Below are 26,283 nucleotides of genomic sequence, written 5' to 3' on the forward strand. Positions count from 1 at the left end.
CACAGCTACACTTCTGCCAGTATCTCGTCTCCTACCTTCCAAACTTTACAGAAGCTCTCCTGCGAACCATGCAGAACTAGCACTCCTCTGTGCTTCGGTAGCTCAGATGGTAGAGCACTTGCCCGCAAAAGGCAAAGGTCCCGAGTTCGAGTCTCGGTCGGGCACACAGTTTTAATCTGCCAGGAAGTTTCATATCAGCGCACACTCCACTGCAGAGTGAAGATCTCATTCTGGAACAACCATTTTGCTTAACATAGAGATTCCAGATTTCAGCGCCAATTTTCATGTTTGTTATTATAATATCAGGAGCGATCAAAAAGTCTCGTTCGAAGGCCGTACAATCTAGAATCGGTATGACAATCACGCGAAATCGCCGTGAACATTACGTCAACCATCTCGCCGATGCACTAGGTAGAAGATATCCGTCTGTTAAAACACCGTGTTCTCCTGCCTGAAGATTTTGGTAACGGCCGGTTGCACGTCCTCATCCGACAACAATCGTCGACTCTTCAAGACTTTTTTAAGGGACCGAAGGCATGATAACTGCATAGGATGAAATCAGGACTATAGGAAGGGTGCCCGAGTGTCTGCCAATTGAATTGGCGCAATTTCTCCGTTACATTTGCGATATGGAGGCGTGCCTTATGATCAAGCAGCAGCAGCCGTTGTCGTAGTTTGTACATTACGGTGGATTTCGACAGATATGCTGCCCCACACACATTCTACGTTCCCCGATGAATGTCTACGGGTGTTTGTCCTTCGGCAGACAAAAAAACAGCACGTTGGTCCTGTTTGGACACATTTGGTAACAACGTCGTCATAGTTCACGTTTCCGCATTTACAGCATGCACGTCGGAAAGACACGGATGCCACACTAATCCCTTCCCTAGACGTAGGTACTTATATACCCACATCGGAACCGCGCTACGTTGCATATACGCTGCAGCAGTGCCCTCAAACGGAAACTTATTGGTCGCCCCTTATAGTTCAAGGTATAGAAAGTTTTCAATCAGCATTTTCAGAAGTGAAAGTCTGCAAGAGTTCCGTTTGAAGAACGACAGCTTTCATCATTACGTAAGTAGAGGGTTATAATTAATTTCATCTTTCAAGAATACCTTCCTCTACAACGGAATAAATTGGCATTCAGTTGGAATCACAACTGGGAGAAGTATTCGGACTTTTGTACGATGCAAGAAGCCTTTCTTGGCCTCTAGTGGAGGGCTCGCTCCGAGAAAATAAGTGTTTCGACTGACATCCGCGCCCACGAACGATATACACATCGTTCTGGCGGTGTTTGTAGTCTATGTGGCTAGTCTATGCTGAGCAGTCTGTGTACTGCCGCGCGGTGTGGCCGCGCGGTTAAAGGCGTCATGTCACTGACTGCACGGCTCTTCCCGTCGGTGGTTCGAGTCCTCTCTCGGACATGGGTGTGTGTGTGTGTGTGTGTGTGTGTGTGTGTGTGTGTGTGTTGTTCTTAGCATAGTTTAGTTTAAGTAGTGTGTAAGCCTAGGGAACGATGACCTCTGCAGTTCGGTCCCTTAAGAACTCACCTACATTAGAACATTAGTCTGTACTCAGTCCGTGCTAGTCAGTACGTGGCTGTCGTTATAAAAATTATAACCGCATGCCTCAACTTTTCTTTAAACTGTGTTTTTGTGCAAACGAAAATGTGAGTATCTAATAGGTGTTTAAGAAATTGAGAGTTGCAAGTAATATTTTTATAAGTAGAGCAGATTAACATAGCTCAGATTCCTCGCTGCAAGTGTAGCAGTGGAACTTTCAATTTCCAGGACCAGCAAATTTACTTCTGACCGGCCCGCAGTTATTTCAATCTGTAGAGTTGAACATTGGAACAGCATCAGACTTTCAACTCGGGAACGTGATAGGAACTGCAGCAGATTCTATTTTACATGCTTATCTTTCTATTAGTTACCATACTGGAGGCAGATTTTTTTCAGCAGATGGTGGAGACATGCCTACAACTAGACTAAGGATGACAGGTAAAGCTTTTAGACTATTTTCAGGTTACCTATTCGAGTGGGCTGTAGGCCCTTGTTGTATGGGTGGCAAATAAAAACTTTAGACACTGGAGAACCATCGTGTAAAGCAAACTAGCCGTTGTTAGGTTATGTTTTGCTGAACTGTTAAGAAACTTTCCATTGCCCAAACCGAAAATCAGAACCAAACAAAAAGACAGACGCCCCCCCCCCCCCACCCACCCACCCGCCAGCAAAATCTCCACTTGGGCAATGGATTCATGTTCACGGAATATAATGTAATGTAACGAAATGTTAGCCTATGGCACGGAAAACTGAGTCTGATATTCCGTCCAGAATAGTAGGAAAGTAAATAAAACGATATTTTTCAGAGGTAACGTAAGAGAGATAAAATCCGAAGTTTAATCCTTTAAAAATGAGTTACCGTAACCGTGTCACTAGAATTACTACATTTTCACTCGTATCCGGACATTTTACTGCTGTCTCTGCACTCTCCGCGCGAGTGTTTTCACTGCCACATTCGCTCTCTTGTACGTGACACACAATTCGCCGTAATCGGGCACCGCAAGCAGCACGCCACAACGGTGGCCGCGCCGGAAAGAAATGTTTGCCGCCGCCATTGTCGCTTTTTGTACGGCGCCATTGTAGCAGTGGGTGTAATTTTTCGTGCGCTAGGATATGACTCGTAGACAAACAGAAGTGCGGCGGCGCTAACAATAGGAAAGCGACCCGCGCGCCGCGGCGCGCCGTCCCACCGGTGTGCGGGCGCAGAATACGGGGGCCACTGCCGCGAGAGTGCGCGCGCTCCGCTGAATGGCGAGGCCCCCCACCCTGCAGCTTGTTCGCCGCTGCTGGCGAGCAGAGCTCAGCGTGCCGTTGTCACGGGAATAGCGGTTACGGTAGGCTAGAAGCGCAACACCGTGCGTGTAGCGCTAGAAACAGAAAAGGAAGGTTACGGTTTTTCGTTTCGTCTGCACTAGAACAAGAACTCAAGTTCTTTTTCACAAGAATCATTCCGTCATTTGCATTAAGCGACAAACAGGAACCACGGATTGTCCCGAATGAGAGACCTGTGTGTTGCGTTCCAGATCAGTTCCGACATATTTTCACCTCGGAATACATCGATGTTCCAAAACAATATGGCCATATGCTTAATGTCTTGATGGTCCACCTTTGGAACGCAATACATGGTTTCGACAAAGCCTTGGTAGATTTCCAGAGGTATCTAGCACCAGATTTCTACGTAACAGGTCACGCATTTCCCGTTAATTACACTACTGGCCATTAAAATTCTTACACCTAGAAGAAATGCAGATGATAAACGGGTATTCACTGGACACATATATCACACTCGAACTGACATGTAATTACCTTTTCACGCAGTTTGGGTGCATAGATCCTGAGAAATCAGTACCCAGAACAACCACCTCTGGCCGTAATAACGGCCTTGATACGCCTGGGTATTGAGTCAAACAGAGCTTGGATGGCGCGTGCAGGTACAGCTGCACATGTAGCTTCAACACGATACCACAGTTCATCAAGAGTAGTGACTGGCGTATTGTGACGAGCCAGTTGCTCGGCCACCATTGACGAGACGTTTTCAATTGGTGAGAGATCTGGAGAATGTGCTGGCCAGGGCAGCAGTCGAACATTTTCTGTATCCAGAAAGGCCCGTATAGGACCTCCAACATGCGGTCGTGCATTATCCTGCTGAAATGTAGGGTGTCGCAGGGATCGAATGAAGGGTAGAGCCACGGGTCGTAACACATCTGAAATGTAACGTCCACTGTTCAAAGTGCCGTAAGTGCGAACAAGAGGTGACCGAACGTGTAATCAATGGCACCCCATACCATCAGGCCGGGTGATACGCCAGTATGGCAATGACGAATACACGCTTCCAATGTGCGTTCACCGCGATGTCGCCAAACACGAATGCGACCATCATGATGCTGAAAACAGAACATGGATTCATCCGAAAAAAGGACGGTTTGCCATTCGTGCACCCAGGTTCGTCGTTGAGTACACCATCGCAGACGCTCCTGTCAGTGATGCAGCGTCAAAGTTAACCGCAGCCATGATCTCCGAGCTGATAGTCCATGCTGCTGCAAACGTCGTCGAAGTGTTCGTGCAGATTGTTCTTGTCTTGCAAACGTCCCCATCTGTTGACTCAGGGATCGAGACGTGGCTGCACGATCCGTTACAGCCATGCGGATAAGATGCCTGTCATCCCGACTGTTAGTGATACGAGGCCGTTGGGATCCAGCACGGCGTTCCGTATTACCCTCCGATTCCATATTCTGCTAACAGTCATTGGATCTCGACCAACGCGAGCAGCAATGTCGCGATACGATAAACCGCAATCGCGATAGGCTACAATCCGACCTTTATCAAAGTCGGAAACGTGATGGTACGCATTTCTCCTCCTTACACGAGGCATCACAACAACGTTTCACAAGGCAATGCCGGTCAACTGCTGTTTGAGTATGAGAAATCGGTTGGAAACTTTCCTCATGTCAGCACGTTGTAGGTGTCGCCACCGGCGCCAACCTTGTGTGAGTGCTGTGAAAAGCTAATCATTTGCATATCACAGCATCTTCATCGTGTCTGTTAAATTTCGCGTCTGTAGCACGTCATCTACGTGGTGTAGCAATTTTAATGGCCAGTAGTGTACTTACCAGTGTGCCATGCCGGAGGTTCTCGCCTACTAGATCGGCAACCCTTCGGGCAGCTGTATCACGCTGGTAGCCGGCACTGCCTCTGCACGCCTCGATATCACGACGCCTTCAACACCTATCATCAGGTGGCGAAGCAGGTGCCTGCATAGCGCCACCAACAAGGGACCTACTCGCGTCCCTGCGCTACGTGACAGGGAAATAGCTCCAACAATATTCTGACGCAGGCAGTTAGACAGGTTGTATCATAATTAAAGGCGTAATGCACACACTTGAAAGTACACGATACTAGAAGCAAAAAAATCTCAGTAAACATAGGGTCGAAAATGCATACCTTAAGAGCTACGAGCATATTTTGGGAACTGGTAGAATGGACCAAAACAACAAAAAAAGGTCCAGTAAACATGTGCTCTAAAATGCATTCCGTAAGAGCTATGAGCACTTTTTCATCTTAGCTACCTGGAAACACAACTCTTCTAATGATTAAGTGCTCGAAACTTTTAAGGTATGCTTTTTATAGCACATGTTTGCCAGACATTTTTTTCTTATTTTGGTCCATACTACTACTTCCCAAAATATGGAAAGCAAATAACTTACGTAGAAGAGATTTGTTTCACAGTATCTAAGATGTAAAATTGCTCGTAGCTTTTAAGGTATGCATTTTCGGCCATATGTTTACTGTGCCTTTTTTGCTTCTAGTATCGTGTACTTCCAACTGTAAAGGTTTACGCCTTTAATTATGATACGCCCTGTATAAGCCGGGAACAGGACAGCACCAGCTTTCCTAGAGCACCTCCGGATCCAATTCATCAATCACAAAACCCAATCCGAGTACCAATTTCCCAACCACTCTTCACCAATCCAAATACCCTGCCACGCCACTACATCCATATTCCGCCTTCCATGCACCCCCATGCCGTATCCGTTCTCTCCCACCGGAATTTTAACAAACTTCCATTCCTCAACGATAAAATCCGTCCCGAGATACACCCCTCTTTCCAACCCTAATCCCCCCACACCGTCGTCTAATTTTCTCCTGCTCCCTTGATTTACCTTGCTGCCCTCTAGTCGCTACCTGCGGTTCAACAGGGGTCCACAGTCATAATCATCACCGCACCTTCATCATCACAATTTTTTCGTGTGTCACCTAGCAACACCATTATATCATGACATCACTCATGATCAAGGTACACACCCCATCAAACAGCACTGATCTCAAAGTCCATCGTTAGAGACAAACGCCACTGTCAGAAGTCATTATCGATTCTTCTTCCGGGCACACACCGGCTGATGTTCAGGAACGTTAGTTTCTGAAGAAGCACAGTGTGTCAATTATTATTGAAGTTATTCTGAATTAGACGTTCCGACCTTCAGCCCTTAAGTCCTTTCTTATTGCACATAAACAAGAAGAGTCGTCATCCTAGGACTCAGATTTAAAGGATACGGACTTTGCATCCAGTCAGTTATCTTCGCCGAACGTAGCGTCCAGAAAGTACTCATACCCGATTTGGCTCCAGGCAGTGTCTAGTTCCGAACGACCAAACGGGATAGCACAGTGGTTAGCACACTGGACTCGCGTTCGGGAAATGACGGCTCAAACCCGCGTCCGGGCATCCTGATTTAGATTTTCCGCGATTTCTCTAAATCGCTTAAGGCAAATGCCGGGATGGTTCCTTAGAAAGGACACTGCCACTTTACTTCTCCATCCTCCCTAATCCGACCGTAGCTCCGTCTCTAATGACCTCGTTGTCGACGGGACGTTAAACTTTAATCTGTTCCTCCTCCTGTACCGAACGGAGCATTCCGCCAGCATCTTCTCTGTGAACTTAGTTTCCGACCAGTACCTTCGGCGTTTAGACGCAGTCCGACCTTATTGTGATCCACAGTTATTTTGTAACTATTTTGTTATTTTTGTTACTTTATTCTTCGCCTTCATTTCCATAACATTGGACATTTTGTGTGTGTGCGTGTGGGAGGGGGGTATTCAATAAACTTGTTATAGCCTGGATATCGTCTACTTCAGAGTCGCTTGTGGGTGCGAAGCTGGAGCTCGACCGTGTCGCAGATGCGTCCAAATGAGCTAGAATCAGACGAATTTTGTGATCAAGTCAACAACGTGAGTTCACTATTATGCTCCTCAAAGAACTGCAGCTCCATTATGGATTATGGATTGGGTAGGGGAAGATATCAAGAATAAGGGGATGCAGTTCGTTTGCAATGATGTGCACGTTGTCCACAGCTATCATAGTGCCTTCCATTACCTCCACAGATCCTATGGAAACTCAGGTAAACGTCCCCCACAGAGTAATATTGTCCTATCCGTCTGCACTGTGTTGTTGTAATGGTTATTTTTCGTCGCTGAGAGCCAAAAGACTGTGGCATGTATTAAAATTCACTCTGTAAAATAATAGCAGATACATTTAAAGTCAATAATGGTGATTTCTATAGATTTTTACCTATTGTATCCTTTGTGTGGAACTATGTGTGTGTCCAGTTACTACACGTTTGCCGCTATAATGAAATACGTATTTCAACTTGCATTTCACCCCGATACCTGGGAAAACGCCACATTTTCTTTGGGGTAAGACGGTCGCTCATAGTACCTTTCTTTTTACAGGCAGATGATGCCTAGCAATTACGGAGAAATATTCTCATGGAACCAACGCTGTTGGTGGACCTGGGAGCTCCGAAACCAAGAGTCCTAAAGAATCCGTAAGCGCAGAAATTGCATCTAACACAAGTGATGCAGCCAAAGCAGGGATCTCTACCTCGTTTGGAAATATTGCACCGATACCAACTTTGGGAACGCCAGAGAAAAGGAGGAAGAAAACTCAGTGGTGCTGACAGACCACAAAACGCTACAAAGTTTGAAAGTAAAGCAACAGAAAAGGACTGACACGAGAAGAAAAAGTCCATGAACTCAAAAACGACGGAGAAAGTAAAATCGACTGCTGGATATAATAATTGTGTTGTGTGTGAAAGAAAAAGCTGACCCTAAGTAAACTACATTCAGTGCATTCACTGTAAGGAACATGCATATATGAAGCAGATATACACGTAACTACCGTATTGTAGAACAGTAAATATCAACAGTAGAACGGTTGGTAATTGCAATAAAAACTTTTATTTTGCACTACCTGACAGTAAAATATGTAATACACTTGGTGATGCTATCAAATTAATTTCGTCTCGGGGTGACATCCCTAGTACTCCAGTAGGCAAAACAGAAAAACTGCTACCAGACATGAAAGTTATGATGTTATCATGTACTTTGGTTATTTTGCGGTCTGTATCGTTGGTATAATGATTTCCCAATAGTCACAGCCACAAGAGGCATTTAGTCTCGCAGTGGGCAGTGGTCATAATGATCTGGCACACTAGCTGTCCATAGCTGACAAACGCCCAAAGAACCATAATGTCCATGTTAATGAAAACACAACGTGTTTTAAAAAGACTGATCTGATGTCACAAGTCTTCATCTTCTACATGTAAAGTTGAATCGATTTTAATTTACGTATCGAAACTAAAATTTACCACGGCGCCTGTTGAAATCAGCAGGCTCATATGGTTGCCGGTAGGGGATTCGTTAGTACAGCTGGGTTGCTCGCTCGTTCATTAGCCAATGTGAGTCGAGATAGAGAGGCAGCGATAACACAGGAACAGTAGGCATTCTGAGTTCTCCTTTCGAACCTCTGAAATTCACTAACAACTATGCAGCGTGATTTTCGTCGAAACTACGGCTCTATACGCTCGCCTCAAAGATGGATCAACTGTATGGAGCGTACAGATGTCGCACTGCACCACTGGTCACCTGATCTGAGGGTATGCGATTTATTTATTTTTGGGGGATGGGGGTGGGATTTATTTATTTTTTGGAATGGAGGTGGTGGCGGGAACGTTGAGGGTCTCCTTCCAAAAACCTTGGGTGAATGCGACGACCCAGTAGCTCCAGATATGTTCGTAAAAATATGGGATGAATTTCACAATCATCCGGATTTATCTCGTGCGTCGTGGGGGGGGGGGTCACATTTTACAGTTGCGAAAGGTAAATACAAACTTCGATCCTAAATGTAATTGTAAAAGTAATCCTACGTGGCATGTGCATGTTGTTAAAGATGTATCTATGTAAAATAGGATGGTTCATTTGAAACGTTGCAGTCCAAGTTTATAACTTCATTCATGCAAATCACGGCCGGCCAAATGTTGCAGACTGTGAAGAAGTGCGGAAGTGCGGCATAGGTGCGCCCGTCAGCGGGAAAAGCGGAACAGCGACATCTGTGACTAGACACGTACACCAAATGAGCGGCGACAGTTCCGCTTCCTTATTTACGCGGTACAAGGAGGACCGAAGCACACCCAGCCTAGCTTCCCTCTGGCGACTGTAGCCTTCCGAGAGATGTACAGAGAATTGGCGAATGTGGCAGAAAGACAACCCACGGGAGATCTCCGTTTCAGTGCTCGTGGTCTAGTGGCTAGCGTTGCTGCCTCTGGATTACGGGGTCCGGGGCTCGATTCCCGGCCGGGTGATGGATTTTCTCTGCCCGAGGATTGGATGTTTGTGTTTTCCACATCATATCATCATCATTATTATCCGTGACAGCGGCTAGGTTGGACTGTGTAAAAAAACTTGCATTATGAAAAAATTGGGACTTTGCACGGGCGCTGATGACCGCGCTATTCACCGCCCCACAAACCAAACGACAACATCATCATCATCTGTGTCTCAGTCGCTAACACGACTGGGAACTTCAACACAGCAGTAGGTGAAAACTCTCAGTGTTTGTTGTGCCACCGAACAATAGCGGCCAGTACAAGTTCACGACTGAAAGACACTACAGCTCATTTCATACAGATGAGTTTCGTGTACTGAATAGTGAAGAACGGCAAGCCAAATTATGTGCGCTTAAGAAAATGGATGAGGCACATCAACAGGTTTATAATTCAAGTCATAATAATTGCTACCTCTTCAACTTGCCAACATTGGCACGTTTCTTGCGTTACATTTGCATCTATTTTAATGTACAACATACTGTTTTCGATTTTCCAGAATGACAATCACAGTACACCTGCACTGTGAGCAAATTTCAAAACTGCATTAAGATCAGCAAGACCCGGGAAATCGTTTTCGAAGGGGATTTTGTACAAGACTATTTCACTGATGATGTACAACTTTTGTGTCCCACGTACGTTAGCACGTTTCAAGAAATCGGCATTTCCAAATACTGACACGACGTATAAGTGTTATGGTCGGCGATGTGCACAGACAGTTAATAAATGAGACTAAGGACTGTTGCTTTCTCTGTTGCGCTGGATGGAGCAACAGATCTTACAGATACAGCTCAGGTAGTGATATACTCACGAGGTATCGAAAACGCTCTGCATGTACCAGAGGACGTCTTGGATTTAGTGCCTCCGAAAGGGACTATGACAGGTGTAGACTTACTCAAAGCTGTCGAGCAAGCCATTGATGGTGTCTGTAAACACTGGAATTAGTTAATCTCAGTAGCCACGGATGGAGCACCGACAATGCGGGGCCATCAGAGGACTCACAGCGCCTATGCGCAATAATCTAGGACGGCACAGAAGAGACGTTGTATGGATTTCACTGCATTCCACATCGAGAGGCGCTTTGAGCAAAATCACTACCGTTGGAAAAATTATGGACATTGTTCTGCATACTCTGAAGTATCTGAAAACAGCTTATCCATCGCCAGTTTCGGCTGTTCTTGGAGGAATTAGGAGAAGAGTACGGCGACATACACTATGTGATCAAAAGTATCCGAACGCCTGGCTCAAAATGACTTACAAATTCGTGGCGCCCTCCATCGGTAATGCTGGAATTCAATATGGTGTTGGCCCACCCTTAGCCTTAATGACAGCTTGCACACTCGCAGGCATACGTGCAATCAGGTGCTAGAAGGTCGGTGAGGCTTGGCACGAAGTCGGCATTCCAAAACATCTCAAAGGCGTTCTATAGGATACAGGTGAGGACTCTGTACAGGCCAGTCCATTACAGAGATGTTATCGACGTGCAACCACTCCGCCACAGGCCGTGCATTATGAACAGGTGCTCGATCGTGTTGAAAAATGCAATTGCCATTCCCTAATTGCTCTTCAACAGTGGGAAGCAAGAAGTGCTTAAAACATCAATGTAGGCCTGTGCTGGGATAGTGCCTCGCAAAACAACATGAGGTGCAGGCCCCCTCCATGAAAAACACGACCACACCACACCACCATCGCCTCCGAATTTTACTGTTGGCACTGATGACGATCATGGGGCATTCGCCATACCCACACCCTGCCATCGGATCGCCACATTGTGAGTGACCGCGCAGTTTAGAGCGCCCTGTCACGGATTGTGCGGCCTCTCCCACCGGAGGTTCGAGTCCTTCCTCAGACATGGGTGTGCGTGTGTTGTTCTTAGCATAAGTTAGGTTAAGTTCGTTGAAGTAGTTTGTAAGTCAAGGGACCGATGACCTCAGCAGTTTGATCCCTTAGGACTTCACACACGTATGTGAACATGTGCCACATTCATCACTTCACACAACGTTTTTCCACCGTTCAATCGTCGAATGTTTACGCTCCTTACACCAAGTGAGACGTCGTTTGACATTTACCGGCGCGATGTGTGGCTTACGAGCAGCCGCTCGACCATGGAATCCAAGTTTTCTCACCTGCCGCCTAACTGTCGTAGTACTTGCAGTGGATCCTGATGCAGTTTGGAATTCCTGTGTGATGGTCTGGATGGATGTCTGCCTATTACACATTACGACCCTATTCAACTCTCGGCGGTCTCTGTCAGTCAACAGACGAGATCGGAATGTACATTTTTGTGATGAACGTATCCCTTCACGTTTCCACTTCACTTTCAGATCGGAAACAGTGGACCTAGCGATGTTTTGGAGTGTGGAAATCCCGCGTACAGGCATATGACACAAGTGACACCTAGTCACCTGACCATGTTCGATGTCCGTGAGTTCCGCGAAGCGCCCCATTCTGCTCAATCACGATGTCTAATAACTACTGAGGTCGCTGATATCGAGTACCTGGCAGAAAGTGGCAGCACCATGCACCTAATATGAGAAACTTATGTTTTTGGGGGTGTCCGGTTACTTCTGATCACATATTGTACCTTTTATACCGAAGTACGCTGGCTCAGTCGAGGTAAAATGCTGAAAAGATTTTTTGATTTACGTTTAGTCGTAGTACATTTCCTACATGAGAATGGAAAGAGTGAACCGAAATTGGAAGACTGTTGCTGGATATCAGACCTTGGATTTCTCGTGCACACTACGTCTCACGTGACCAGCCTAAACGATAGTTTGCAAGTTGAAAATAATTTATTTTTGACAAGTTGGAAAAAGTAAATGATTTTTAAACCAAGCTTGCTCTTTGGAAGAGCCAACTATTGTCTGAAAACACTGCACATTTCCCTACCCTTTATTTGTCCACTTAAGTGCTAGATTGTAAAAAGATGTGTCAATAATTGCAAAAATTAAGGAGCAATTTCGAGCACGATTTGTAAATGTTACGAGTGTGTCTCTCATCATTCGTTGCTGTGCAGGGCCGTTTCCAGTATCAGTTGAACATGGTCTGAATCCTCCACAGATAGGCCTGATCGATCTGCAGTGCAATATACGGCTGAGAGACAAGTTCTTTGCAGTACGAAGCACAAACGAATTCTACAAAAACTTTCTGCAGCAAGAACTTCCATGCCTGCATCACGAAGCTGCGAGAGTTAAGCCCATATTCGGATCTACTTATGTGTGCGAAAGATTTTTCTCCATAATGCAAAATGAATAAATCAAGGTATCGATCTAGTATAAATGACGAAAATCTTTGCGGCTGCTTGCGTTTAACAAAGTGCCGTGCTCTTGTACCCCATGTAAACTTTATCGTTTCACATCACCAATGACAATCATGTTTCAGATTTCTTTCTTTTTCTAATTTAAAATTATTATTCACTAAGTGTCCCTCATCCTGCACACTGTGCCTACCGTGGGCGTAAAGGCAATCCGGCGTATTTATGCACCATCTGTTTTTATGTTTTGTTGTAGAACCGCGGCGTTTGTTGATAGGGCGATGGAATAACACGATAACTTTGACCGCATTGCATTGCATGACTGCATTGCACACAGTGAAAAGAACACGAGTGTTCTCCTAGTACAGTGTATCCTAGTTAGTAGACAAAGTGAAGCTGCGACGTCTGTGCTTAGAAACATACACTAAATGAGCGGTGACGATTCTGTATGCCTGTTTACATGTCTGATAAGTGTGCATACTGTGATCAGGAAGTTGCACATGTTGCAGTAGCTCCGCACATGACTGGACGGCCCTGATGTAGATCCTATGGTCTTGCGACATCGGATAAAACTCTTGGAAACACGTCATACCTATCAGCTGGGCGACAGCGTTATAGGCATTCTTTGTGGAATTTCTCAGTTATTGGATGTTGAATCATTAATGTGAAAAAGTACAGCCAGTTTAATCGACGCTTATTTTGTAAAAAAAAAAGTCATGAAAATGACTAAGTCACGCTCATCTCAGTTCACGAGCAACGATTCTCCGTCAGCTTGTGGACTGGAATTGTAAAAGGTCACCTAATGTGACCTTTCTTGAAAGTCTCGCAGACATACAGCCGGTTGATTTGCCCGTTACAGAACGAAATTTCGACGGCGTAGCGTGCCATCATCATCAGATAACTGCTGCTGACTGAGGTCCTGAGTCATATAAATTTTTTCTCTCTCCCTCGCCCGCTCCCCCGCTACCAATTCCGTTTTGTATTATCGCGAAATAGGGGAGAGAGTGGCACTGACATGATACAGGATTCTGGGAGGACATTATTAAAACAAAAGCGTTTTTCGTTGCGGCGGAATCTTCTCACAAAATTTCAGTAACCAACTTTCTCTTCCAAGTTCGATGAAGCCTTTGCCAGACACTTAAGTGTGATTTCCAGAGTATCCCTATAAATGTAGATGTTGCTGTAGATGTAGACCGTGCGTTCTGCACTTCAATCAATTTAAATCCATTATTCTTGTGGATTATGTTCTTTGTAGACCAATTTCGATGGTCTCTTTATTAAGACAGTCACAAAAGAAGGACATAGTTTTCAAAATTTTTGTGGCTTCATGCCTCACTTTACGGATTATGCAGTTTGCAGCAGTTGCTGATTTCGTTGGCCGTTGGAGATCGGTGTGCCGTCTTAGTTCGGTGCTCTTTCTATCAACGTTGAGAATGGTCTGTTCGAAGTACGCCTTTCAGCACCCACGCGTTATCTGGTAGACGCCAGGTTTCATACTTTACTGAACCTGCAAGAGATTTAGTACTGACCGGCGGGCGAAACGTTCATTTGATCTTTCGTCGCCCCAAAATCCTGCCACTTTTTTTGTCGTTGTGGGTTTATTCCCTTCAGGTGTTTGTTGTGGTGTCGTCTTCTGTCCGAAGGCGTGTCGAACTTGCAGGCCCCTTTTCATCCATGGTGAACTGCATCTGCTTGTGGACAGAGTACAAGAGTTGCAAGAAAACTTGTAGCTCTGGTTTTTTTGGTGCGCATTAGTTAGTGTTAGTCCGAATATTGGCCAAAATATTTGGACAGAGAGAACGTGATTTAAGCACCACACCACTTCAAAATTAATGTTCGTGACCACTTTCACCACTGATGCGCTCATCGTCGGATTAGACAAAATGATCGTGTCGCATGGTGAGAGCATTCGCCGGATCTCACTCCTGCAGTGTTTTCTCTTTGCGATCACATAAATTGTTACTGTATGACGGCGAAATAGGAACTGATAAGAAACTGATTAACAAGATCTTTTCTGAAATTTCCTGGCAGATTAAAACTGTGTGCCGGACCGAGACTCGAACTAGGGACCTCTGCCTTTCACGGGCAAGTGCTCTACCAACTGAGTTACCCAAGCACGACTCACGGGGCGTGAGTCGTGCTTGGGTAGCTCAGTTGGTAGAGCACTTGCCCGTGAAAGGCAAAGGTCCCGAGTTCGAGTCTCGGTCCGGCACACAGTTTTAATCTGCCAGGAAGTTTCATATCAGCGCACACTCCGCTGCAGAGTGAAAATCTCATTCTGACAAGGTCTTTTCTGCCTATCACACTGTGTAACGGGCAACATAAAAATTTGAGACATTGCGGGATAATTTAATGCGGCGCTGAAATGCATGCATTCTGGCTGACGGACATCATTTCAAACATTTTTTATCATTGCTACAAGGAACGTGTAATTTTTATCAATGGAAACGAAATGTTCACCTACGGCGCTAGTTCCCCATTTTGGAACACCCTGCATGTTCTGCGAATAACTATAAAGTGTGTGAGACAGAACTTAAGTACCGCAAATTTAGTTTTTTTCTGCTGATCCATTCAGGAACAGCTCTTTGAATTATTGCATGTTTGTTCTTACTATTACTTTACTTTTATATTCAAGGTTCCATAACAACTTTAAGTAGGAAGATAAAAATATATCGAGGTTCTGCCCTAATCTTGGAATAGCCCAATCAGGTTTCTGCGAGATAATCGGCGCCTCTCTTTTAAGTGTTTATCGTCATATATTTTGCGGCGTTTCTGCTACATCCTCCAAGGGTATAAGCAATCCTAACAGTGGTTCAAATGGCTCTGAGCACTATGGGCCTCAACTTCTGAGGTCATTAGTCCCCTAGAACTTAGAACTAGTTAAACCTAACTAACCTAAGGACATCACACACATCCATGCCCGAGGCAGGATTCGAACCTGCGACCGTAGCGGTCGCGCGGTTCCAGACTGCGGCGCCTAGAACCGCACGGCCACTTCGGCCGGCCTCCTAACAGTGCTGCAGCCCTCCTTTCCTTTCCGTTAATCAAACCGAGACCCATGTACATTACCACATTTCACTGTAAATTGCAAAACTGTTTTGTATTTCCACACACAAAATTCAGTTTTCCGTTATTCTGCCAAATAACGAAAGCATGCTGGCTGATTCATCTGTACGATGATTCCACTTCACATAACCAAAGTTTGCTATTCCAAGATACGTATAATCTGACTGAATCCAGCAATGACTCAGTCTCATATTCAGACGCAACCACATATCTTAGGTTACGAAAGTGGACAACTTATCTCTATATTAACAGCATTTTGCGATGAGTCATATGGAAGGTTGATTCTAGTGCACAGCTTATTTAATATTAGTACAACATCTATCGGTAACATGCTATGATGTATATGCGTGTGAAAAGTCTGAGACACCGGCTAATACACTGTCCTGTTGCAGTGATGTGACCATCTGTCAAAATCCTGGCTAACCTTTAGCAGTGCGGGCCGCTCCGAGACATGCAGGAAGATAGTCAGTGAGGTTCTAGAAGGTTCTGTGAAGTCACGCCGATTGCAGTGCCGTGGTCAGATGCGCTAGGTTTCTCGGTTGAAGGTCCATGGTGCGAACAGCCCGATCGAAGTGGCCCCACACATTCTCGACTGTGTTTTAGTCCAGGGAGTTTGGTGGCCAGGGAGTACGGTAATCTCATCCTGGTGTTCTTCGAACACCGCACGCATGTATATTGCGAGCTGTGTGACACGTTGCATTGTCCTTCTGGTAGATGCCATCGTGCCGAGGAAAAACTAACCACATGCAGGGTTAGACATGGTCCCCATGGATAGATGCATACTTGTGTTGATTCTTTGTGCCTTCCAGAATGACGAGACCACCCAGGGAATGCCGCGAGAAGATCCCCAAACCACAATGCTCCCTCCTCCGGCTTGGATCCATCAGACGATTGATGTAGTGTGTTTGCCTTCAGACGTTACACGCCGTAAAATGTGATCCCCTGGAAAGGTCACCTGTCGCCACTCAGTGGACGCCAAGTTCTGATATTGCCCATTCCCATCGGATTACGGAAGGATGGGGAAGAAAGTCGGCGGTGCTCTTCCAAAGGAACCATCCCGGCATTTGCCTGAAGCGATTTAGGTAAATCAGGGAAAACTTGAATCAGAATGGCCGGATGCGGGTTTGAACAATCGTCCTTCCGAATGCCTGTCTAGTGTACTAACCTCTGTGCCACTTAACTCGGTAGTGTGATATTGGCGTGAAAATTCCATCCTTCGTCACCAATGAACAGCAGTCAGCACGGGTGCATGAACTATGCTGCGGAAGCCCATAAGCCGTAACGTTCGCTGAGCGTTAGTTAAGAAGATACTGTTAGTAGCCCCTTGGTTCGTCTGGGCGGTCAGTTGCTCAACAGTTCCACGTCTGTTCCCCTGTACACATCTCCACAGCCATGGTTCACCACAGTCACCTACAGCAGATGTAGTTTTGGAGGTTTTTTTCCCCTCAGTCTTCTGAATGGTTTGACGCGGCTAGCCACGAATTCCTCTCCTCTGCTAACCTCTTCGTCTCAGAGTAGCACTTGCAACCTACGTCCTCAATTATTTGGTGGATGTATTCCAATCTCTGTCTACCTCTACAGTTTTAGCCCTCTACAGCTACCTCTAGTACCATGGAAGCCATTCCCTCATGTCTTAACAGATGTCCTCTCATCCTGTCCTTCTCTTTATCAGTGTTTTCCACATATTCCTTTCCTCTCAGATTTTCCGTAGAACCTCCTCATTCCTTACCTTATCAGTCCACATAATTTTGAACATTCGTCTGCAGCACCACATCTCAAATGCTTCGATTCTCTTCTGTTCAGGTTTTCCCACAGTCCATGTTTCACTACCATGCACTGCTGTACTCCACACGTACGTTCTCAGAAATTTCTTTCTCAAATTAATGCCGATATTTGATATTAGTGGACCTCTCTTGGTCAGGAATGCCCTTTTCGACATTGCTAGTCTGCTTTTGATGTCCTCCTTTCTCCGTCCGTAATTGGTTATTTTACTGCCTAGGTAGCAGAATTTCTTAACTTCATCTTCTTCGTGACCATCAACCCTGATGTTCTCATTTCTACTACTTCCCCTTAACTTCGTCTTTCTTCGATTTACTCTCAGTCCATACTCTGTACTCATTAGACTGTTCATTCCGTTCAGCAGATCATGTAATTCTTCTTCACTTTCACTCAGGATAGCAATGCCATCAGCGAATCGTATGATTGATATCCTTTCACCTCGAATTTTAATTCCACTCCTCGACCTTTCTTTTATTTCCATCATTGCTTCCTCTATGTACAGATCGAACAGTAGGGGCGAAAGGCTACATCCTTGTCTTACACCCTTTTTCATACGAGCACTTCGTTCTTGGTCGTCCACACTTTATTATTCCAAATGTGTGTGAAATCTTATGGGTCTTAACTGCTAAGGTCATCAGTCCCTAAGCTTACACACTACTTAACCTAAATTACCCTAAGGACAAACACACACACCCATGCCCGAGGGAGGACTCGAACCTCCGCCGGGACCAGCTGCAGAGTCCATGACTGCAGCGCCCTAGACCGCTCGGCTAATCCCGCGCGGCTTTATTATTCCCTCTTGGGTGTTGTACATATTGTATATCACTCGCCTCTCACTATAGCTTACTCTACTTTTCTCAGAACTTCGAACATCTTGCAACATTTTACAGTGTCGAATACTTTTTCCAGGTCGACAAATCCTTTGAACGTGTCTTGATTTTTCTTTAGTCTACCTTTCCTAATGCCAAACTGATAGTCATCTAGCGCATCCTCAATTTTCTTTTCTATTCTTCTGTATATTATTCTTGTAAGCACCTTGGATGCATGAGCTGTTAAGCTGGTTGTGCGCTAATTCTCGCACTTATCAGGTCTTTCCGTCTTCGGAATTGTGCGCATAATGCTTTTCCGAAAGTCACATGGTATGTCGCCAGACTCATATATTCTACACACCAACGTGAATAATCGTTTTGTTGCCACTTCTCCCAATGATTTCAGAAATTCTAATGGAATATTATCAACTCCTTCTGCCATATTTGATCTTAAGTCCCTAAAAGCTCTTTTAAATTCTGATTCTAATACTGGAAATGGAAATGCCGTGTCGCTAGGGCCTCCCGTCGGGTAGACCGGTCGCCTGGTGCAAGTCTTTCGAGTTGACGCCACTGCGGCGACTTGCGTGTCGATGGGGATGAAATGATGATCATAAGGGCAACACAACACCCAGTCCCTGAGCGGAAAAAATCTCCGACCAAGCCGTGAATCGAACCCGGGCCGTTATGCATGACATTCCGTCGCGCTGACCCCTCAGCTACCAGAGGCGGACATTCTAATACTGAATCGCCTATATCTTCTAAATCGACTCCTGTTTCTTCTTCTATTACGTCAAACAAATCTTCCCCCTCAGAGAGGATTTCAATGTTTTCTTTCCACCTATCCGCTCTTTCCTCTGCATTCAACAGTGGAATTCCCGTTGTTCTCTTAATGTTATCACCCTTGGTTTTAATGTCACCAAACGTTGTTTTGACTTTCCGACAATCATTTCTTTTTCGAAGTGTTCAGATTTTTTCTGCGGTCATTTCGTCTTAGCTTCCATGCACTTCCTATTTATTTCGTCCTACAGTGACTTTTATTTCTCTATTACTGAGTTTCCCGGAACATTTCTGTACTTCCTCCTTTCATCGATCAATTGAAGTATTTCTTCTGTTACCCATAGTTTCTTTGCAGTTTCCTTCTTTGTACCTATGTTTTCCTTCCCAACTTCTGTGATGGTCCTTTTTAGAGATGTCCATTCCTCTTCAACTGTACTGCCTACTAAACTATTCCTTATTGCTGTATGTACAGTGTTAGAGAACTTCACGCGTATCTTGTCACTCCTTAGTACTTCTGTGTCCCACTTGTTTGCGTATTGATTCTTCCTGACTAATGCATTAAACTTCAGCCTACTCTTCATCGCTACTACATCGTGATCTGAGTCTATGGGTGAGCCTTACAATCCAGTATCTGGTTTCGGAATCTCTGTCTGACCATGATGTAATCTAATTGAAATCTTCCCGTATCACCCGACCTTTTCCAAGTATACCTCCTCAGCTTGTGGTTCTTGAACAGAGTATTCACTATTACTAGCTGAAACTTGTTACAGAACTCAATTAGTCTTTCTCCTCTCTCATTCCTTGTCCCAAGTCTATATTCTCCTGTGACCCTTTCTTCTAGTGCTTCCCATACAACTGCGCTTCAGTTTCCCACAACTATTAGATTTTCATATCCCTTTACATACTGTATTACCCTTTCAATATCCTCATACACTTTCTCTATCTCTTCATCTTCCGACTGCGACGTCGGCATGTATACCTGAACTATCGTTGTCGGTGTTGGTCTGCTGTCGATTCTGATAAGAACAACCCTATCACTGAATTGTTCACAGTGACACACCCTCTACCCTACCTTCCTATTCATAACGAATCCTACTCCCGTTATACCATTTTCAGCTGCTGTTGATATTACCCTATATTCATCTGACCAGAAATCCTTGTCTTCTTTCCACTTCACAGAACCCTACTATACCTAGACTGAGCCTTTGCATTTCCCTTTTCTAGTTTCCCTACCACGTTCAAGCTTCTGACATTCCACACCCGACTCGTGGCATATTATCCTTCCATTGGTTATTCAATCTTTTTCTCATGGTAACCTCCCCTTTGGCAATCTCCTCCCGGAGATCCGAATGGGGAATATTCCGGAATCTTTTATCAATGGAGAAATCATCACGACACTTCTTCAATTACAGGCTACATGTCCTGTGGATACACGTTACCTGTCTTTAATGCAGTGGTTTCCTTTGCCTTCTGCATCCTCATGCCATTGATCATTGCTTATTTTTCCGTCTTTAGGAGCAGTTTACCAACCCTAGCACAAGAGAGTATCCTAAACCTCCGTTCGCTCCTCCGCCCTCTATGACAAGGCCGTTGCCAGAATGAGGGGTGACTTCTTATGCCAGAAGTCTTCGGCCGCCAATGTCGATTATTAATCAAAATTTAAGCAGCGGCGGGATTCGAATCCGGGGCCGAAGACGTTTTGATTATGAATCAAAGACGCTACCCATAGACCACGGGTTAGAGATTAGAGTGTTCAAACAGACAGACACGACGATTTTAGATAAAACATTAAATTATGGTATTTTTTCGTGAATCGATTTTGATGAAGTAACGCCTGTACCTTGCCCCAAGTTACGGTCACGTTACCTGTGGAAACCCCATGAAATTTCGTGAAGTACGAGGGTTACTCAAAAACTAATGCACCACTTTTTTTTCTGTGCCGATAACAATGCTACGAATGCAAAACGTTACGTATGTATTATTTGAAGTCTACTGAGTGAGTGCGCCACGTTTCCGCCACTTCCGACAGATACAGTAGCTGCAGGACAGTTTCAAAATTGCGTCTGTAAGTGATGTACGTTACAAGCAACGTGCCGTCATTGAATTTCTCACTGCAGAGAAAGAAACTGTGGTAAATATTCACAAACGCTTGTGCAAAGTCTATGGAGCATCTGCTGTCGACAAAAGTACAGTTAATCACTGGGCACGGAGGATGAGGTCATCAGAAGGCGGTTCGACGGGGCTCCACGATTTGCAGCGGTCGGGGAGACCATCCACGGCTGTCACACCTGACCTAGCCCCCTCGAACTTCCACTTGTTTGGGTCTTTAAAGGACACCATTTGTGGAAGACATTTTGAAGGCGATGAGGAAGCGATTCACGCAATGCAGCACTGGCTCCGCCACCAGGACAAGGGATATAAACGCCCTTGTTTCGCACTGGAGGAAGGCCATAGAACGGGATGAAGATTACGTGGAAAAATATGATGTGTAGATAAAACACTATTCTTTCGTGTGTGTAATTCTCATTATGTTTAATAAAGAACTGTTGAAGAAAAAAATGCGGTCCATTACTTTCTGGGCAACCCTCGTAGTTTTGGAGATACTGTTTTCAGACAGACAAGGCGATTTTACAGTTTTATTATTAGTAATAGATATGTAGATAACATTACCAGCAATGGCACTATTACACCTCCCTTGGAACGCTATTTCTTCTGTCTGACAACAGTTCTCCATCGATAACAACTTTCTGCGATTTGCTTCTCAAAGATTTTATCAAATCAGTCGCAGATGTGTTTACACATTCCATACAAGCATATTCTTTTAATAGTGTCGACTGGTACCGTGAGGAAAGTTTATAAAACTGAATCTACTGAGTTGCGTGTATCCATGATACTCCTCCAGAGGCATCATGCGATAAGAGAGCGTGTTGTGTTTCGCATGAACGATGATTACGGAACTCATGCAGCTAGCCACGGGGATGGTCATTTCATTGCATCTGAGATCGCCGCTGGATTACTGAAGTAAGATGGTGTCTGCAAATCCAAGGGAAACCACAAACATAAAGATTACAGGGTTAAGTGTCGAATTTGATAAAACTCGACGAAAGCGTAGGGCCGTGAAACGGTACAATTAAGATGCGATTAGAAAACTCACTGCGAGATAAAGATTATGACTGAAATGTGCAGACTGACTTGTCTCTATGATATACCACAAATACCGTTCAGACACACTTCAGTTATCTCGAATTGCGCTTGACAACATACAGTGGTGGCTGCCGCCATTGATGAAGGTACTAATGGGCTCCATAGAAAGCTGCTTTTCTTAACAGTCAGGTACCATAGCCACACAAAATTTCTGAAACAACAGCATTTCAGCCACACGCTGTAATTCTTGTTTATTTCACACGACTGGCCGGTTTCGGATGCTACGCCATCTTCAAGCGATAGTTTACGTGCGTAAGGACAGGTCACCAAGATGGCTAGCCACCAGTATAGGGCGCGCAAATCTGTAACTTAAGAGAAGTTGTCTACATCTACATCTACATCTACATCTACATCTATACTCCGCGAGCCACCTTACGGTGTGTGGCGGAGGGTACTTATTGTACCACTATCTGATCCCCCCTTCCCTGTTCCATTCACGAATTGTGCGTGGGAAGAACGACTGCTTGTAAGTCTCCGTATTTGCTCTAATTTCTCGGATCTTTTCGTTGTGATCATTACGCGAGATATATGTGGGCGGTAGTAATATGTTGCCCATCTCTTCCCGGAATGTGCTCTCTCGTAATTTCGATAATAAACCTCTCCGTATTGCGTAATGCCTTTCTTGAAGTGTCTGCCACTGGAGCTTGTTCAGCATCTCCGTAACGCTCTCGCGCTGACTAAATGTCCCCATGACGAATCGCGCTGCTTTTCGCTGGATCATGTCTATCTCTTCTATTAATCCAACCTGGTAAGGGTCCCATACTGATGAGCAATACTCAAGAATCGGACGAACAAGCGTTTTGTAAGCTACTTCTTTCGTCGATGAGTCACATTTTCTTAGAATTCTTCCTATGAATCTCAACCTGGCGCCTGCTTTTCCCACTATTTGTTTTATGTGATCATTCCACTTCAGATCGCTCCGGATAGTAACTCCTAAGTATTTTACGGTCGTTACCGCTTCCAATGATTTACCACCTATGGCATAATCGTACTGGAATGGATTTCTGCCCCTATGTATGCGCATTATATTACATTTATCTACGTTTAGGGAAAGCTGCCAGCTGTCGCACCATGCATTAATCCTCTGCAGGTCCTCCTGGAGTACGTACGAGTCTTCTGATGTTGCTTCTTTCTTGTAGACAACCGTGTCATCTGCAAATAGCCTCACGGAGCTACCGATGTTGTCAACTAAGTCATTTATGTATATTGTAAACAATAAAGGTCCTATCACGCTTCCCTGCGGTACTCCCGAAATTACCTCTATATCTGCAGATTTTGAACCGTTAAGAATGACATGTTGTGTTCTTTCTTCTAGGAAATCCTGAATCCAATCACAAACCTGGTCCGATATTCCGTAAGATCGCATTTTTTTCACTAAACGTAAATGCGGAACCGTATCAAATGCCTTCCTGAAGTCCAGGAATACGGCATCAATCTGCTCGCCAGTGTCTACGGCACTGTGAATTTCTTGGGCAAATAGGGCGAGCTGAGTTTCACATGATCTCTGTTTGCGGAATCCATGTTGGTTATGATGAAGGAGATTTGTATTATCTAAGGACGTCATAATACGAGAACACAAAACATGTTCCATTATTCTACAACAGATTGACGTAAGCGAAATAGGCCTATAATTATTCGCATCTGATTTATGGGAACGACCTGCGCTTTCTTCCAGTCGCTAGGTACTTTACGTTCTTCCAGCGATCTACGATAAATTGCTGATAGAAAGGGGGCAAGTTCTTTAGCATAATCACTGTAGAATCTTAAGGGTATCTCGTCTGGTCCGGATGCTTTTCCGCTACTAAGTGATAGCAGTTGTTTTTCAATTCCGATATCGTTTATTTCAATATTTTCCATTTTGGCGTCCGTGCGACGGCTGAAGTCAGGGACCGTGTTACGATTTTCCGCAGTGAAACAGTTTCGGAACACTGAATTCAGTATTTCTGCCTTTCTTCGGTCGTCCTCTGTTTCGGTGCCATCGTGGTCAACGAGTGACTGAATAGGGGATTTAGATCCGCTTACCGATTTTACATATGACCAAAACTTTTTAGGGTTCTTGTTTAGATTGTTTGCCAATGTTTTATGTTCGAATTCGTTGAATGCTTCTCTCATTGCTCTCTTTACGCTCTTTTTCGCTTCGTTCAGCTTTTCCTTATCAGCTATGATTCGACTACTCTTAAACCTATGATGAAGCTTTCTTTGTTTCCGTAGTACCTTTCGTACATGATTGTTATACCAAAGTGGATCTTTCCCCTCGCTTTGGACCTTAGTCGGTACGAACTTATCTAAGGCGTACTGGACGATGTTTCTGAATTTTTTCCATTTTTGTTCCACATCCTCTTCCTCAGAAATGAACGTTTGATGGTGGTCACTAAGATATTCTGCGATTTGTGCCCTATCACTCTTGTTAAGCAAATATATTTTCCTTCCTTTCTTGGCATTTCTTATTACACTTGTAGTCATTGATGCAACCACTGACTTATGATCACTGATACCCTCTTCTACATTCACGGAGTCGAAAAGTTCCGGTCTATTTGTTGCTATGAGGTCTAAAACGTTAGCTTCACGAGTTGGTTCTCTAACTATCTGCTCGAAGTAATTCTCGTACAAGGCAGTCAGGATAATGTCACAAGAGTCTCTGTCCCTGGCTCCAGTTCTGATTGTGTGACTATCCCATTCTATACCTGGTAGATTGAAGTCTCCCCCTATTACAATAGTATGATCACGAAACTTCTTCACGACGTTCTGCAGGTTCTCTCTGAGGCGCTCAACTACTACGGTTGCTGATGCAGGTGGTCTATAGAAGCATCCGACTATCATATCTGACCCACCTTTGATACTTAACTTAACCCAGATTATTTCACATTCGCATTCGCTAATAACTTCACTGGGTATTATTGAATTCTTTACTGCTATAAATACTCCTCCACCATTGGCGTTTATCCTATCCTTGCGGTATATATTCCATTCTGTGTCTAGGATTTCGTTACTGTTCACTTCCGGTTTTAACCAACTTTCCGTTCCTAATACTATATGCGCACTATTTCCTTCAATAAGAGATACTAATTCAGGAACCTTGCCCTGGATACTCCTGCAGTTTACCAATATTACGTTAACTTTTCCTGTTTTTGGTCTCTGAGGACGGACGTTCTTTATCAACGATGATAATGTCCTCTCTGGGAAGCCGTCAGGTATTTTATCGTTTCGCCCAAGGGGAGGTCCCTCTAACCTAAAAAACCCCCGTGTGCACGCCACACGTACTCTGCTACCCTAGTAGCTGCTTCCGGTGTGTAGTGCACGCCTGACCTGTCTAGGGGGGCCCTACAGTTCTCCACACAATAACGGAGGTCGATGAATTTGCAACCGTTATAGTCGCAGAGTCGTCTGAGCCTCTGGTTTAGACCCTCCACACGGCTCCAAACCAGAGGACCGCGATCGACTCTGGGCACTATGCTGCAGATATTAAGCTCAGCTTGCACTCCGCGTGCGATGCTGGTTGTCTTCACCAAATCAGCCAGCCGCCGGAAGGAACCAAGGATGGCCTCAGAACCCAAGCGGCAGGCGTCATTCGTTCCGACATGTGCTACTATCTGCAGCCGGTCACACCCAGTGCGTTCAATAGCTGCCGGAAGGGCCTCCTCCACATTACGGACGAGACCCCCCGGCAAGCACACCGAGTGCACACTGGCATTCTTCCCCGACCTACCCGCTATTTTCCTGAGGGGCTCCATAACCCGCCTAACGTTGGAGCTCCCTATAACTAATAGGCCCGCCCTCTGTGACTGTCGGGACCTTGCCGGAGAATCGGCCACTGGCCCAACAGGCGAGGCATCCTGTGGTGGCTCGGAAACGATGTCGTCCGTAAAACTGATATACAAACAGTTTAGAAACACTTTCATAAACGATAAAACCGCCCAGTGAGAGTCAGTTGTAGAAAAGTACATTGTCATAGTGTTTCCTGTCGTCAAACAGGTAATAATATCATCAACTGAGTGGAAGCCGTCGTACCCGTTCGCGTCAGCGCAAAGACTGTCGTTGTAAAGGCACTCAGGGGTGAGACTAAACCTGCCGCACCAGCATATTGTATGTATGCCGCTCAACCACCTGGTCATAGTGGTCCTCTGCGAAAAGCATCCTGTACAACGGCACACTTGGTCCCGAATTAAATCATGATCGCT

At 45.0% G+C, this 26,283-nt stretch overlaps 1 protein-coding gene and 1 non-coding gene across 4 annotated transcripts in view; one reads left to right on the forward strand and one right to left on the reverse strand.

Annotated features, from left to right (window-relative positions):
* LOC124777142 (probable inactive tRNA-specific adenosine deaminase-like protein 3) overlaps window positions 1–26,283 on the reverse strand; it is a 517,952-nt gene that overhangs the window by 180,407 nt on the left and 311,262 nt on the right. The gene's annotated exons all lie outside the window — the stretch shown is intronic.
* Window positions 14,609–14,683, forward strand: Trnas-uga. The gene has a single exon. It is a non-coding gene; the product is annotated as a tRNA-Ser (tRNA).

Source organism: Schistocerca piceifrons, chromosome 2 (assembly GCF_021461385.2).
Source record: "Schistocerca piceifrons isolate TAMUIC-IGC-003096 chromosome 2, iqSchPice1.1, whole genome shotgun sequence".
NCBI lineage: Eukaryota > Metazoa > Arthropoda > Insecta > Orthoptera > Acrididae > Schistocerca > Schistocerca piceifrons.